At 38.4% G+C, this 16,923-nt stretch overlaps 1 long non-coding RNA gene across 8 annotated transcripts in view; it reads right to left on the bottom strand.

Moving 5' to 3' along the window:
* LOC105718754 (uncharacterized) overlaps positions 1-16,923 on the bottom strand; it is a 197,541-nt gene that overhangs the window by 155,323 nt on the left and 25,295 nt on the right. For 7 of the 8 annotated variants that reach the window (XR_010336993.1, XR_010336992.1, XR_010336994.1 and 4 more), the window contains exon 3: positions 13,207-13,303. This is a non-coding gene — a long non-coding RNA (uncharacterized LOC105718754). The remainder of the gene's footprint in view (positions 1-13,206; positions 13,304-16,923) is intronic. The other variant, XR_010336996.1, reaches the window with a different exon arrangement.

Below are 16,923 nucleotides of genomic sequence, written 5' to 3'. Positions count from 1 at the left end.
ATCATCTTTATCCCTGCAACTGGATTATGATGATTCTAAATGCAAGAACCACCATGCACTTAGAAGAAAACCTAAACCTTCCCTGGAGAAAAAAATCATCATAGGCATCAAATTATTTAAGCAAATGATTTTTCAGTACAATTTCTGAAACAAAATGAAAGCAAGAAGCCAAGAACAAGACACAGTAGAACCAACAGATAATGGAAACAGACCCACAGTGGATCCAGATATTAGACTCTCATGCATGAATTTTAAAATAACTACAGTGACCAGACATTGAAAATTGCTAGAAGTGGGTGATGAGGTATTGCAGGTTCATATACTTTTCTCTCTACTTCAGTATATGATTTTTATATGGAAAATGAAAAGAAAAAAAGTCTATGAACCAATCCAAAGAGAATTTTAGTTGCCACTTTTGCTGCTGCTTCATCAAGCACACAGTGAATACCACTGCCTGGGGAAACACCGTACGTATCATTTCTCTGACATGCATTGGGATGGCATGAACAGCAATGAAACGCAGACTACATAAAAACAGAACTATGTGTACTCTTTCAAGTATATATGACTAATATACTTTCAAAAAATAAAAAGAATTCAGTTCAGAATATAAATTATTACTTAAAGGACTTATCGGATTGGAAAATAAGTAAAAATTCTGCAAATTAAGATGTCAGCTTTGGGAGGCTGAGGGTGGACCACGAGGTCAAGAGGTCGAGACCATCCTGGCCAACATGGTGAAACGCCGTCCCTACTAAAAATACAAAAAATTAGCCGGGCGTGGTGGCACACGCCTGTAGTCCCAGCTACTTGGGAGGCTGAGGCAGAAGAATTGCTTGAACCCGGGAGGCAGAGGTTGCAGCAAGCCGAGGTCACACCACTGCACTCCAGCCTGGCACCTGGTAACAGAGTGAGACTCTGTCTCAAAAAAAAAAAAAAAAAAAAAAAAATGTCAGTGTATCAGTTTAGAGCAGTTTATATACAGCTCAAGAAAGATTTAATGAACCAGAACTAGTGGACAAGACCAGAAAAAAAAAAAAAAAAAACAGATTGAAGCATAAAGAGACAAAAAGTTGGAAAATGTTTTTAAAAGAAAGTAAGTGGGTAGTGAAAATAGTGAAAATCTCTAAGACACATCTGAAATACTGAAGGGAAAGGAGAGAAAGAACGACACCAAAGCAACAGTTGACGAAACAGTAGCTGAGAATTTTCCAAAATGATGAAAAACAACAAAGCGTGGGTTCAAGAAGTTTTATTAACTCCAAGCAAGTTAAAGAATAAGTTTAAAGGAAAAATTTTGAAGAAAAGTTTTAGGCCTATCATGGTAAAACTATGGAACATCAGATATAAAGAGAGAAAATTTAAATAAAGCCAGAGTAAAAAGAAAATTGCTTTCTGTGATGGCTGATACTGAGTGTCGACTTGATTGGATTGAAGGATGCAATATCGATCCTGGGAGTGTCTGTGGTGTCTGTGAGGGTGTTGTCAAAGGAGATTAACATTTGAGTTAGTGGGCTGGGGAGGACAGACTCACCCTTAATTTGGTGGGCACCATTGAATCAGCCACCAGCGAATATAAAGTGTGCAGAAAAACATGAAATGATGAGACAGGCCTAGCCTCCCAGCCTACATCTTTCTCCCGTGCTGGATGCTTTCTACCCTCAAACATCAGACTCCAGGTTCTTCAGTTTTGGGACTTGGAATGGCTCTCCTTGCTCCTCAGCTCACAGACAGCCTATTGTGGAACGGTGTGATCATGTAAGTTAATACTTAATACACTTCTCTCTCTCTCTCTCATTAGTCCTATTAGTTCTGTCCTTCTAAGAGAACCCTGACTAAGATACTTTCAAAAAAGCAATGAGAACAACAGGCATCTTCTCAAATCATAAAAATCAAAGTTGAATGTCACTGGAAAAATTTCTTCAAAGCAGTAGGCTTTTTGGGGCAGGAAGGAGTGATTGGGAGAACCTATGAGGAGGACTCCTGGGCCTCTGTCAGTGTTTTACTTCTTGATCTGGGATTGACTGTGATAACCCACTGAGCTAGATATTTAAATGTTTTGTGTACTTTTCTGTATGTTTTTAATAATTCACAATAACTTTAAGAAATAGATCGTGGTAGAGAGAATTCTAATTATTCAGCAATCATACAATAACTCTCATGCTGCTCTATCTCTATTTGAAAGCATATTATATTGCATTGTAAAATTTTAGGCTACAGAAGGAAAAGGGTGAATATTTGGGGGGAAAAAAGTTTTATGGGTCCCAGATTTATAATTAAAGCTAGCCTAACCTCATTTTTCTTATTTGTGACAAAAAAGAAAGAAAAAGAAAGAAAGCCAGCCAGCCAGCCAGCCTGGCTGTAATGACCGAATAAATCTGCTAATCACAGATATTCACATCAACAATGTGTTAAAGATGCTTCTAAAGTGGGCAGTTGAGATGTTTGAAAGACACTTTTTTCTAAACCCTTAACTATCCACCAGCTATGCTCTTTGTATTGTTTGTCAAAATGTAATAACGAAGGGGAAAGACTAGGTCTTTTAACATTATCACAAACGTAGAGTAAAGCATCATTGATTGTACTGTCTTAGATACTTTGCTTTTCTGTATAATAAATTTGCATGCTCTCAAAATTACAGGAGTAGAAATGGATTGACACCATTCATTACCGTTGTGGTAAGGCTGTATGCATGCTGCCTGTTACACTCTCCAGGGTTGCCATGAAAACATGAAGAGGAGTTAATTGCACATAGTAAGAGTTTTAATTGACAAGTACCTGACAATTACAGCAATTTCCACTTCCAGAAGTATCCCAGCTGACATTGTTATAGAGTAGCAGAACTGAAAAAAGTGAGACTAATTGGAGCAATTAATTAAAAGCACACAATTAGTTTCCATGGCAGACATTTTTTTAAAATTTCTTTTCCTCATTGCTTGAGGCCTGTGAGGGTTTTATTGAGTTCTACCACATTGGGGGTTGTCTGTGCTGATAATTAACAAGGAAAGACTGGAAAAAGAGGGACTGCGCTTGCAGTCAAACCAGGTGAGAAGGCTTGGCCACTTTTCTCTGTGGCAAGCCAAGAACGGAGCAAAGACCTGAAGCCTGAATGGGAATACAGGACGGGGGTCTAAATAAGAGCTTCTGAAACTGAGAATTTTGATGCTCTTGCCAGATCTGCCATCTGTAAAAAAGTAAGAGATAGATTACTTATTTCCCAATAATATGAAGACTCTTCAATGATTATGGTGTTGGCAGAAAAGAACGCTGTCCCTTTGCAGCGTAACATTGCTGCAGCACAGTCTAAGGTTGGGCTATTTCAAGATTTGGCAGCTGGCTTCTAGAATCAAGTTTGATTTTCCTCTTTTGATTTATTTATTTGGCTGCACTTCTGAGTGATATGAAGGAATCAAAACACCTCTAAAAAGACATGAAGAGTCAAGAAAGGGACATATTCTTTTTCATTCACATCCCAGTCTCACAGAGACCTACCCAGTTTTCACTTGAAAACGTGCCTAGAACAGGCCAATAAGCCTGAGGCACAGGACAAATCACAAAAATCTCTGATATATTTAAAATCAAGGTGTCAGGCTGAAGCCTGCACCCAGTTACCTGGCCACAAAGGAAACTGAAAGTACACGAGTGAATTGAAAGTAAAAGTCCTTATTAGCAAAAGCCCTCCTCAAAAAGGTCACAACTTGATTTAATGTGTCAATCTGTTTCACCTTCCAAAGCTTCACACCTAACACCACACACTGGGCTTAGTAGTCAACATGTTTGGAAAAATAAACATTTAGTCTCTAGCAATACTCATATTTTTAATGAATAAATTGTACAGATAAAATTCCAGATCGACTGCAAGAACAAAGCAGCAATTCTGAGAGACCCACAGACCCTCTGAAGGAAGCAGACTGCTCCCACAGGACCCAGGAGACCCCAAAATATTCTTGGAAGCAGAAAGTCTTGGGCAAGTTTTCAAGCCTGTCTTTCCTTCCACTTGGAAACAGACATAGGGCTTTTGTGGAGGGCACGGTGGGAGTGAGACTGGCCCTTTGGTTTGCATAGGAGCTGTGTGAGGCCTGTGATTGCCAGCTTTCCCCTACTTCCCTGACAAACTGCATGACTCAGCAGAGGCAGCCATAATTCTCCTAGGTACACAACTCCAGTGACCTGGGAATCTCACCCCTACCCCCCACAGCAGCAGCAAGACCTGCCCAAGGAGAGTCTGAGCTCAGACACACCTAGCCCCACCCCCACCTGACAGTCTTTACCTACCCACTCTGGTACTGGAAGACAAAGGGCATATAATCTTGGGAGTTCTAGGGCCCCGCCCACCACAGTCCCTCTCCATACCACTACAGCTGATGCTTCCTGGGAAGCACCACCTCCTGGCAGGAGGCCAACCAGCACAAAAATAGAGCATTAAACCACCAAAGCTAAGGACACTCAGTGGAGTTCATTGCAACCACCACCACTGCCACTGGAACAGGCGCTGGTATCCATGGGTGAGAGACCCATAGATGGTTCACATCACAGGGCTCTTTGGAGACAACACCCAGTACCAACTCAGAGCCAGGTAGACTCACTGGGTGGCTAGACCCAGAAAAGAGACAACAATCACTGCAGAGGAAGCCACATCCACAGGAAAAGGAGGAGAGAAGTACATTAAGGGAACACCCTGTGGGACAAAAAAATCTGAACAACAGCCTTCAGCCCTAGAACTTCGCTCTGACAGAGCCTACCCAAATAAGAAGGAACCAGAAAACCAACTTTGGTAGTACGAATCAAACAAGGCTCATCAACAACCCCCCAAAATCACACTAGTTCAGCAGCCATGGATCCAAACCAAGAAGAAATCCCTGATTTATTTGAAAAAGAATTCAGGAGGTTAGTTATTAAGCTAAACAGGGAGGGACCAGAGAAAGGCAAAGCCCAATGCAAGGAAATCCAAAAAATGATACAAGAAGTGAAGGGAGAAATATTCAACAAAATAGATAGCTTAAAGAAAAAACAATAAAAAATTCAGGGAACTTTGGACATGCTTTTAGAAATGCGAAATTCTCTGGAAAATCTCACAAAAGAATAGAACAGTTAAGGGAAAGAAATTCAGAGCTCAAAGACAAGGTCTTTTAATTAACCCAGTCCAACAAAGACAAAAAAAAAAAAAAAGGATAAGAAAATATGAACAAAGCCTCCAAGAAGTCTGGGATTATGTTAAATGACCAAACCGAAGAATAATCGGTGTTCCTGAGAAAAAAGACAATTCTAAAAGCTTGGAAAACATATTTGAGGGAATAATTGAGGAAATCTTCCCCAGTCTTCCTAGAGACTTAGATATCCAAATACAAGAAGTACAAAGGACACCTGGAAAATTCATGGCAAAAAGACTCAATGTGCCTAGGCACAGTGTTATCAGGTTATCCAAAGTTAAGGTGAAGGAAAGAACCTTAAGAGCTGTGAGATAAAACCACTAAGTAACCTACAAAAGAAAACCTATCAGATTAACATCAGATTTCTCAGCAGAAACCCTATAAACTAGAAGAGATTGGGGCCTTATCTTCAGCCTCCTCAAACAAAACAATTATCAGCCAAGAATTTTGTATCCAGTGAAACTAAGCATCATATATGAAGGAAAGATGCAGTCATTTTCAAGCAAACAAATGTTGAGAGAATTCACCATTACCAAGCCACAACTATAAGAACTGCTAAAAGGAGCTCTAAATCCTGGAAACACTTCAGAACAGAACCTCTTTAAAGCACAAATCACACAGAACCTATAAAACAAAAACACAAGTTAAAAAACAAAAACAAAAAACAAAACAAAAACAAAGTACACAGACAACAAAGAGCATGATTAATGCAATGGTTCCTCACATTTCAACGCTACCATTGAATGCAAGTGACCTACATGCTCCGGTTAAAAGATGCAGAACCGCAGAATGGATAAGAACTCACCAACCAACTATCTTCTGCCTTTAAGAAACTCACCTAACACATAAAGACTCACATAAACTTAAAGGAAGGGGGTGCAAAAAGGCATTTCATGCAAATGGACACCAAAATCAAGCAGGAGTAGCTATTCTTGTATCAGATAAAACAAATTTTAAAGCAACGGTGGTTAAAAGAGACAAAGAGCGACGTTATATAGAGGTAAAAGGCCTTGTCCAACAGGAAAATATCACAATCCTAAACACATATGCATCTAACATTGGAGGTCCCAAATTTATAAAACAATTACCAATAGACCTAAGAAATTAGATAGATAGCAACACAATAATAGTGGGGGTCTTCAGTACTCCACTGACAGCACTAGACAGGTCATGAAGACCAAAGGCAACAAAGAAACAATGGACTTAAACTATACCCTGGAACAAATGGACTTAACAGATGTGTGTATGTATGTGTATATATATATATATATATATATATATACACACACACAGAATGTTTTATCCAACAACTGCAGAATACACATTCTATTCAACAGCCCATGAAACTTTCTCCAAGATAGGCCACATCATAGGTCATAAAACGAGCCTCAATAGATTGGAAAAAATTGAAATCATATCAAGCACTATCTCTGACCACAGTGGAATAAAACTGGAAGTCAACTCCAAAAGTAACCTTAAAAATCACATCAATACATGGAAATTAAATAATCTCCTCCTGAATAAACACTGGGTCAAAAGCAAAATTAAGATGGAAATTTAAAAAATTCTTTAAACTGAATGACAATAATGACACAACATATCAAAACCTCTGGAATATAGATAATGAAGTGCTAAGAGAAAAGTTCATGGCCCTAAACGCCTACATCAGAAAGTCTGAAAGAGCACAGACAATCTAAGTCACATCTCAAGAAACTAGACAGACAAGAACAAACCAAAAGCAAACCCAGCAGAAAAAAAGAAATAACCAAGATCAGAGAAGAACTAAATAAAATAGAAACAAACAAACAAAATACAAAAAATAAATGAAACACAAAGCTGGCTCTCTGAAAAGAGAAATAAAATTGATATGCCATTAGCAAGATTAACCAAAAAAAGAAGAGAGAAAATCCAAATAACCTCACTAAGAAATGAAACAGGAAATATTACAACTGACACCACTGAAATACAAAAGATTATTCAAAGCTACTATGAATACCTTTACACACATAAATTAGAAAACCTAGAAGAGATGGATAAATTCCTAGAAAAATACAACCCTCCTAGTTTAAATCAGGAAGAAATAGACACCCTGAACAGATCAATAACTAGTAGTGAGACTGAAATGGTAATTTAAAAATTACCAGCAAAAAAAGATCCAGGACTAGACAGATTCACAGCAGAATTCTACCAGATGTTCGAAAAATTGGTACCAATCCTTTTGACACTATTCCACAAGATAGAGAAAGAAGGAACCCTCCCTAATTCATTCTATGGAGTCAGCATCACCCTAATTCCAACAGGAAAGGATACAACCAAAAAGGAAAACTACAGACTGATACCCTTGATGAACATAGATGCTAAAACCCTTAACAAAATATTAGCTAACCAAATCCAACAACATATCAAAAAGATAATCCACCATGATAAAGTGGGTTTCATACCAGGGATGCAGGGATGGTTTAATATATGCAAGTCAATAAATGTGATATACCACATAAACAGAATTAAAAACAAAATTCACATGACCATCTCAATATATGCAGAAAAAGCATTTGACAAAATCCAAAATTTATGTTTAAAACCTTCAGCAAAATCAGCATACAAGGGACATACCTTAATGTAATAGAAGTCATCTATGACAGACCCACAGCCAATATAATACTGAATGGGGAAAAGTTGAAAGCATTCCCACTGAGAATGAGAACAAGACAAGGATGCCCATTCTCACCACTCCTCTTCAACATAGTACTGGAAGTACTAGCCAGAGCAATCAGACAAGAGAAAGAAGTAAAGGGCATCCAAACTGGTAAAAAGGAAGTCAAACTGTTGCTGTTTGCTAACAATATGATCCTTTACCTTGAAAACCCTTAGGACTCCTCCAGATAGCTCCTAGTACTGATAAAAGAATTCAGCAAAGTTTCCAGATACAAGATTAGTGTACCTAAATCAGTAACTCTTCTATATACCAACAGTGACCAAGTGGAGAATCAAATCAAGAACTCACCACCTTTTGCAATAGCTGCAAAAAAAAAAAAACCACAAAACAAAACCTACAAAACTTAGGAATATACCTAACAAAGGAGTCAAAAGACCTCTACAAGGAAAACTACAAAACACTGCTGAAGGAAATCATAGATTACACAAACAAATGGAAACACATCCCATGCTCATGGATGGGTACAATCAACATTATGAAAAGGACCATACTACCAAAAACACAATCCCCATCAAAATACCAACATCATTCTTCACAAAGTTAGAAAACACAATTCTAAAATTCATAAGGAACCAAAACTGAGCCCACATAGCCAAAGCAAGACTAAATGAAAAGAACAAATCTGGAAGCATCATGCTACCTGATTTCAAACTATACTATAAGGTGATAGTCACCAAAACAGTGTGGTAATGGTATAAAAATAGACACATAAACCAATGGAACAGAATAGAGAACCCAGAAATAAATCCAAATACTTATAGCCAACTGATCTTCAACAAAGTAAACAAAAACAAAAACTGGGGAAAGGACAGCCTTTTCAACAAATGGTGCTGGAATAATTGGCTAGCCACATGTAGGAGAATGAAACTAGATCTTCATTTCTCACCTTATACAAAAATCAACTCAAGATGGATTAAGGACTTAAACTTAAGACCTGAAACTATAAAAACTCTAGATGATAACATTGGAAAAACTCTTCTAGACATTGGCTTAGGCAAGGATTGCATGACCAAGAACCCAAAAGCAAATGCAATAAAAACAAAGATAAATAGCTGGGACCTAATTAAACTGAAGAGTCTTTGCATGGCAAAAGGAACAGTCAGCAGAGTAAACAGACAACCCACAGAGTGGGAGAAAATCTTCAAAGACTAATATCAAATATCTATAACAAACTCAAAGAAATCAGCAAAAACAAACAAACAAACAAACAATCCCATCAAAAAGTGGCCTGAAGACATGAGTAGACAATTCTCAAAAGAAGATATACAAATGGCCAACAAACGTATGAAAAAAATGCTTAACATAACTAATGATCAGGGAAATGCAAATCAAAACCACAATATGATATGACCTTATTACTGCAAGAATGGCCATAATCAAAAAAATAAAAAAAGAGTAGATGTTGGTGTGGATGCAGTGATCAGGAAACACTTCTACACCGCTGGTGGGAAGGTAAACTAGTATAGCCACTATGGAAAACAGTGTGGAGATTCCTTAAAGAACTAAAAGTAGAACTACCATTTGATCCAGCAATCCCACTACTGGGTATCTACCCAGAGGAAAAGAAGACATGACTCGAAAAAGATACTTGCACACACATGTTTACAGCAGCACAATTCACAATTGCAAAATCCTGGAACCAACCCAAATGTCCATCAATCAACAAAAGGATAAAGAAACTTTATATATATAATGAAATACTATGCAGCCATAAAAAGAAATGGATTAAAAACATTTGCAGTGACCTGGATGAGACTGGAGACTATTATTCTAAGTGAAGTAACTCAGGAACAGAAAACCAAACATTGAATGTTCTCACTGATATGTGGAGGCTAAGCTATGAGGATATAAAGGTATAAGAATGATACAGTGGACTTTGCAAACTTGTCAGAGAAGAGTGGGAGAGAGGCGAGGGATAAAAGACTACAAATATGGTGCCGTGTATACTGCTTGGGTGATGGGTGAACCAAAACCTCACAAATTACCACTAAAAATCTTACTCATGTAACCAAATACCACCTGTACCCCCAATAACTTACAGAAACATAGAAATAAGAATTTTTTAAAAAGTGTCAATCTGCAAAGGATCTACTTGGGTTTTCCTTTACGACCTTTTTTTGGATACTCTGGTAGGAAATAACATTCTACAAGGCTCCCTTCTACCCATCATCAGTTTCTGTTCAAATCAGGTGGAGCTAGAATCATGATGACAAAGTTATGTAAAGAGTGTGCACTAGTAAGCAAGTAATATGAGTTAGGCTTCAAAGAAAGCTCTTTTTCATAACTTTTTTCATGGTCCACTACATGTTACATCTGAAAAAGAAGATGAAATTTTGATTCTTGGTCACAAATAAACCAAGTCTTTCTTTCAGTATTTTAGTTCAAGCCCAGAATTGTAATTATATATTTTTGCCTTTTACTTTCACATATTTAAGATGATTAAGGATTATGTGGTGGCAAAATGCTGCCCAGTTCTGTGTATTCCTACATGTCTTAAGAGAAACAAATAGTGCACAGCCAAAAAACAATGCAAAAGCCATCTGAAAATCTCTCACCTAAAAATTTGGACTAGGTAAAGCTTGTGATTATTATACAGAGGTAAGAAGTTAAATTTGGCTTTATTTTCCAACTTGGTTCAACACTTAGCTATTGCAGCAATGACTGAAGATTTGATAGATTTCTCTTTAACTTCAAGCAATTTGCATTTTCTTGGCTATCCCTCAGTTGAAAGCACATAAATCATAACAACTTGTGTTCAGTAAATATGTACATAACAGAGTTGATCAAAAATTGATGAAGCTCCAGTGATTAATGCAAAATGCCAAAAGGTATTAATTGCTTTATATGCCCAAGGCTTTGACCTCATTCCAACAAAACCAATTAAGGCACTGGCATAAGAGTTGCCAACACAGAATAAATATATGTAACCTCAAATTACGTTCATTACCAAAACTGTGGCAATCATTGTTGTGTCAAAATCAGAGTAGTATAATGATAGTTAGATGGCAAGACGTACCAAGATCCTGCCTTAGACATCAGCCTTCTCACCATACCAGGACTTAGAGGAGAGATATTCACAAGAAGCAATGGTAATTAGGAAATAAATACCTATACTTCTGTATGTTTGTGGGCCACGACTCAAGGCTGAAAGTTTGTAGAAGTTGTTAGAGACAATCACTCTCCACCACTTGTTCCTACTTGAATTCAGCCCACATAGCTTTAGGCTGAAGCAAGGTGACTTACTGAAATAAGGCAGTGTGTTAGTTTTTATTGCTATAGAGGAATACCAGAAACTGGGTAATTTATAAGGAAAAGAGGTTTATTTTAGCTAACTGTTATGTGGGATGTACAGGAAATGTGGTGCTGGTATCTGCTTCTGGTGTGAGCCTCAGGGAGCTAACTACAACCATGGAGGAAGGCAAAGAGGGAGGCAGCATATCATACCTTGAGAGAGGAAATAAGGCAGGGGCAGGTGCCAGGCTCTTTTAAACAACTACATTTTGCTTGAACCACTAGAGCAAGAACTCATTCATTGCTGTGGGAATGGCACCAAGCCATTCACAAGGAATCTGTCCCCATGACTGAAACACCTCCCATCAGGCCTGCCTCCAACATTGGAGGTCACATTTCAACAGGAGATGTGGAGGGGACATACATTCAAACTGTATCATTCTGCCCCTGGCCCTCCAAATCTCAGGTTCTTCTCACATTGCAAAATTCAATCATCCCTTCCCAATACTCCCCCAAAGTCTTAATTCATTCCAGCATTACCTCAAAATCCAAAGTCTCACCTGAGACTTAAGACCAATGAGCCTATAAAATCAAAACAAGTTATTTACTCCCAAAACACAATGGTGGTACAGGCATTGGGTAGACGTTCCCATTCCAAAGGAAAACATCAGCCAAAAAGAAAGGGACGACAAACCCCATGCAATTCTGAAACCCAGCAGGGTATTCATTAAATCTTAAAGCTCCAACATAATCTGCTTTGACTCCATGTCCTTCATGCAGGACACATTAGGGCAACAGGTGGGCTCCCAAGGCCTTGGGCAGCTCTGCCTCTGTGGCTGCTCTTACAGGTTGAAATCTGGCACCTGCAGCCTTTTCATGCTGATGGTGCAAACTGCCAGTGGCTCTACCATTCTGGTGTCTGGAGAGTGACAGCCCTGTTCTCACAGCTCTGCTAGGCAATACCCTGGTGGGGACTCTGTGTGAGGGCTCCAACCCCACCTTTCCTCTTGGCACTACCCCAGTAGCGGCCTTTTGCAGGGTTCCACCCCTGGAGCAGGCTTCTGCCTAGGCACCCAGACTTTCTGATACATCCAAAATCTAGGGTGAATCTGCCAAGCCTCTTTCATGTTTGCATTTTGTGTGCCTGCAGACTTAACATCATGTGGAAGTTGCCAACACTTAGTTTGTGCTCTCAGGAGTGGTATCCCCAGCTGTACCTGGAATCCTTTGAGCCATGGCTGGAACAGTACTCTGGATGCAGGGAACAGAATCCCAAGGATGACCAGAGCAGCAGGACCCAGAACCTGGTCCCTGAAACCATTCTTTCCTCTTAGGCCCCTGGGCCTGTGATGGGGCCAATCACATCTCTGAAATGCCTTCAAGGCCTTTTTCTCACTGTCATAAATATTAGCACTTGGCTCCCACTGAGTCATGCTAACGTCTCTAGCAAGTGATTGCATCATAGCCTGCTTGTGTACCTTGCCTGAAAATGCTCTTTCCTTCTCTATCACATGACGAGGCTGCAAATTTTCCAATCTTTTATGCTCTGCTTCCCTTTTAAATATAAGTTCTCACTTTAAGTTATTCCTTTACTCCCATATCTTATCATAGGCTATTAGAAACAGCCCTACTACTTCTTGAATGCTTTGCTGCTAAGAAATGTATTCAACCAGATATCCTGGGTCATGACTCTTAAGCTCAAGCTTCCACAAACTCTAGGTTATGGACACAATGCAGCCATGCTCTTTGGTAGGGCATAACATAGGTCATCTATGCTTCAGTTCCCACTTAGCTCCATGTTTCCATTCAAGGCCTCATTAGCCCAGCCTTCACTGTTCATATTTATGTCAGAATTTTTGTCACAACCATTTAACCAGTGTCTAAGAAGTTTCAAACTTTCCCTCAGATTTCTGTCTTCATCTGAGCCCTCCAAACTCTTCCAACCTTGGCCCATCACCCAATTCCAAAACTGCTTCCACATTTTTGGGTATCTTTATAGCAACAACCCACTCATTAGCACCAATTTTCTTTGTTAGTCCATTTTCATTGCTATAAAGGAACACCTGAGACTGGATAATTTGTAAAGAAAAGAGGTTTATTCTAGCTTACAGTTCTGCAGGCTGTATAGGAAGTGTGCTGCTGGCATCTGCTTCTGGTGAGGACCTCAGGGAGCTTGCAATCATGGTGGACGGTGAAGAGGAAGCTGCTGTATCACATGGCAAGACAGAAAGCAAGAGAGATTAGAGAGGGGGTTGGCAGACTCTTTTAAACAACCAGCTCTTGCACAAACTACCAGAGCAAGAACTCACTCACTACCATAAGGAGTGATCAAGCCATTCAGGAGGGATCCACCTCCATGACCCAAACACCTCCCACCACCCCTTGCTTCAATCAAAAGCAGGACTCAGAACAAACATCTCCCAGGCCCACCTCCAACATTGCAGGTCACATTTCAACCTGAGACTGAAGAGGATGCACATCCCAAATATATCAGGCAGAAACATAATCAGGAACAGACAACACTGAGAAGTAATCATTTTTCCTGGTTCTTTGCCCAAGACTGAGCATTGCCACAAAGGTGAAGATAATAAAAGGAAGATAAAGTAGCTTGGCCTCATCTCATTTAGGAACAACCGTGGCCTTTTAATTCCATTCTTACGTGGAATATATAAAACATGGCAAGCTATAATCAATAGCTAAATGTGATATTGACGAATATTTAGTGAATATTTATTCACCATTTCTGGGTGAACCAGAAATGCTTTCAGCTGAAAGTAACAAAAAAGCCATCTAAAACTGACTTAACAAGGGTGTATTTTCCTGATGCAAGAAAGCTGCAGGTGGGCAATGGTTAGGGTTGGTTCAGCAGGTCAAAGATGGTAGAGACTGAATCTCCACCATTCTCTTGATCTTTCTGTCAGCTCTATTACCCTATGGTTGCAAAATGACCAACAAAGTCCAGGCATCACATGTGAATTCAAGGCTAGAAGTTAGGAAAGTGGGTTCCAGTATCACTATGCCTTTATTCAGAAAATGAGCCTCTTCCCCAAAACTCTCAGTAGAATTCAGTTTACATATAATTGAACAGAATTTTATATCACCACTCTTTGGCTGCAAGACAGTATGGGGAAGTGACTATTTGGACAGGCGCACAAGGGAGTTCTCCATCTTGGGGAAGAGTAAGAGGTAGGGCTGGAGGCACGATAGAAGTGAGGAGATAAGAGGCTTTAGGAAGATCACATAGTAAATATCTGGCATCAGATTTTAAAGTAAGATCACTAGAGGAGAGAAGGAAACATTCTCTTCGCTTATTTCACACACATAGGAAAATCATTTCAAGAAAGAACAGAACGGTACACATCAGCATATATTAGCAGGATGAGTGAAAAAGCCTTCCCTAGACCAACTCAATCAAAAGCAGGACTCAGATCATGTCTGGAGCTTCACTGAACCTTCATCAAAACTGGCAGGCCAAAGTCACAGGTAATTATAGTCTTCCTTGGTATTTTAATCTACCAAACAATAAGATATGGGTAAATAATGTCACACTAAGACACAGAAGGAACTCTTGCATTTGACAATGCATGTCCTAGTATTGAAAATGCCTAAATAAATGAAATATTTCATAATCAATTGAATAGTGATGAGAAAGACAACTGGCATTTACTACTTCTTAAAGAACTTCAAATATAAAACTTAAAGACGAAATATAAAAAAGTAGAAAAGGCTCTGCAAAGCTTTTCTAAGAACTAATTGACAATACGGTAAGGCTATAGGAGGGTAGGGCATGCTATTTGGCCTTATTTTTTCCATGTATATGAAAATTCAATTGAGGCAAAGTCTTTTTGCCAGGACTATAATTTCACAGAATGTTTTTCAAGCTAATGAGACAAAACATATACTACTTAAATTCTAAGTACCCCGATACCAAAGCATGTTGAAGAAGAATACTTTTCATTTACCCAGTTAGCAAAATGGTTCTGAACTCCTTCTATCAACTAGAGTCACTAGGAGCTTTTAAAATTACAGATGCATTGGCAATCCCACTGCCCAAAATTTTAATTAAATTGGTCTGGGGTAGAGCCCAGGCATAGACGTATCTATTTGTTTGTTGCCCCTGTATGGATTCCAAAGTGAAGCCAGAGAACCAATGGATGAAGAAAATAATACTCAACAGCACTGAAGATGCAGTGAGGTTGGAGCACACATAAACACTGAGTAAAAATTAGTATCATCTGTCTAAAATGTAATTTGGCAATACCTCATATGCCCAAGCAATTGACTTTCTTTCTAAGAATATATCCTAAAACAACAAGCAAAGAATCAAAGATTAATATACTAAAACATTCGCTGTAACATGTTATTAGTAAAAACATTCAATAAGAGTATAATTAAATAGTCTAGCACATTTGCTTTAAATATTTTCAAAGAAAAAATTCAAAAATGAGGAACCACTAATGACGTTTAAATAAAAGTAGAATATGAGTGTATATATTATGGTATAATTCAAATCATATGAAAAAATGCATACAAAAAAGCAAAGTAAGAACATTAAGGTAGTAGCAGCAAAGTATTAACAGTAGTCTCATGGTGGGATTACATTGGTAATGTTTATTTTTATACTTTATGTATTTTTCAAATAATCTATATGCACATGTTAATTTTATAATCAGAAAAGCAAACATCTCTTTCCAGAGCCTTTGGTTGTAGCTTTTGTGGATCCTCATTTGTTTAGAAAACCCTAATCTGATTGCTGTCATGATCTGAGTATAGGAACTTGTAGCTTGAAGAAAAATGGAGGTTTTCATTGTTAAATGATGAGGTCAATAGTTGGGGAAGAAGTTCTCAAAATATTTTTTAAGTTTCCACAGCTTCTTTATGCAATGAGCTCTTTTATTTTATATAAAATATAACCTAATCTCAAAATGTAATTCTAAAATGAGTATGATGTATATAGTCAGAATGCATAACAAAATTAGCCCGATTTTCTATACTATTGTTGCCAAAGATGTTACTCTCCTAGGGGAAATTTAACCAGCACTGTTTCTCAATTTGCTAAATATAATAAATAATCTGTCATATAATAAACAACAAAATTGTAGATATTTATTTGTAAAGATATTCTCCTAGACATGGATACTTTCTCTTTTTACTCTCCTATTTGTTTCCCTTTGTTCAAATTATCTTCCCCCAAGAGGCAATCTAGTACATTGCCTCTTTAAATGTAAATATTTACAATATTTACATTTGCAATATTTAGTTGTGCTTCACGGGAGTTCATGGCTGAGCCAAGCACACTGTAGCACTGGTTTTCAATTTTACATTCCCAAAGGAGACAGCTGGCTTCATGTCATGATTACTGAGTTAATTGCTGTTTTGATGACTTGGGGTAATGACTTGTATAACCCTTTAATTTAAAGCATTTCAGAAAATATACACAGACGCTGCTGGGTATGGACAAGAGTCCAGTTTGAGTCACCATGTTACAGAAAAAGATGGAAGAGAAAAGCCTCCACTTTCATGCCCTGTGAATTTAGGAAAAGAACCTGACCACACTACTACCTCTGTAGAATGAGAACCTCTTGCTATTAACTTGTCAGTCATGAGTAGAAAAGGGGCTTTAGCTCGATGATTTGGGGGAGCTAGACTTGAACTTCTACTATTCAAGTCATGAGGCTTGAATATGCTAAAGGGAAGGGGTGGGTAGTTACCATGGGACACACAGAGGAATATTACAGCTTATAGGGATTAAGGTCAGCCTAATTAGTGCATGGAAACAGCCAAACTAAAAGCTGGTATGATTAGAGAGTCTACATTTGTTAAGGG

This window comes from Aotus nancymaae, unplaced genomic scaffold (assembly GCF_030222135.1).
Source record: "Aotus nancymaae isolate 86718 unplaced genomic scaffold, 86718_ANA_hifiasm-v0.15.2.pri h1tg000041l, whole genome shotgun sequence".
Taxonomy (NCBI): Eukaryota; Metazoa; Chordata; class Mammalia; order Primates; family Aotidae; genus Aotus; species Aotus nancymaae.
Note: the sequence above shows the minus strand (reverse complement) of the source record. Positions and strands in the feature narration are given on the sequence as shown.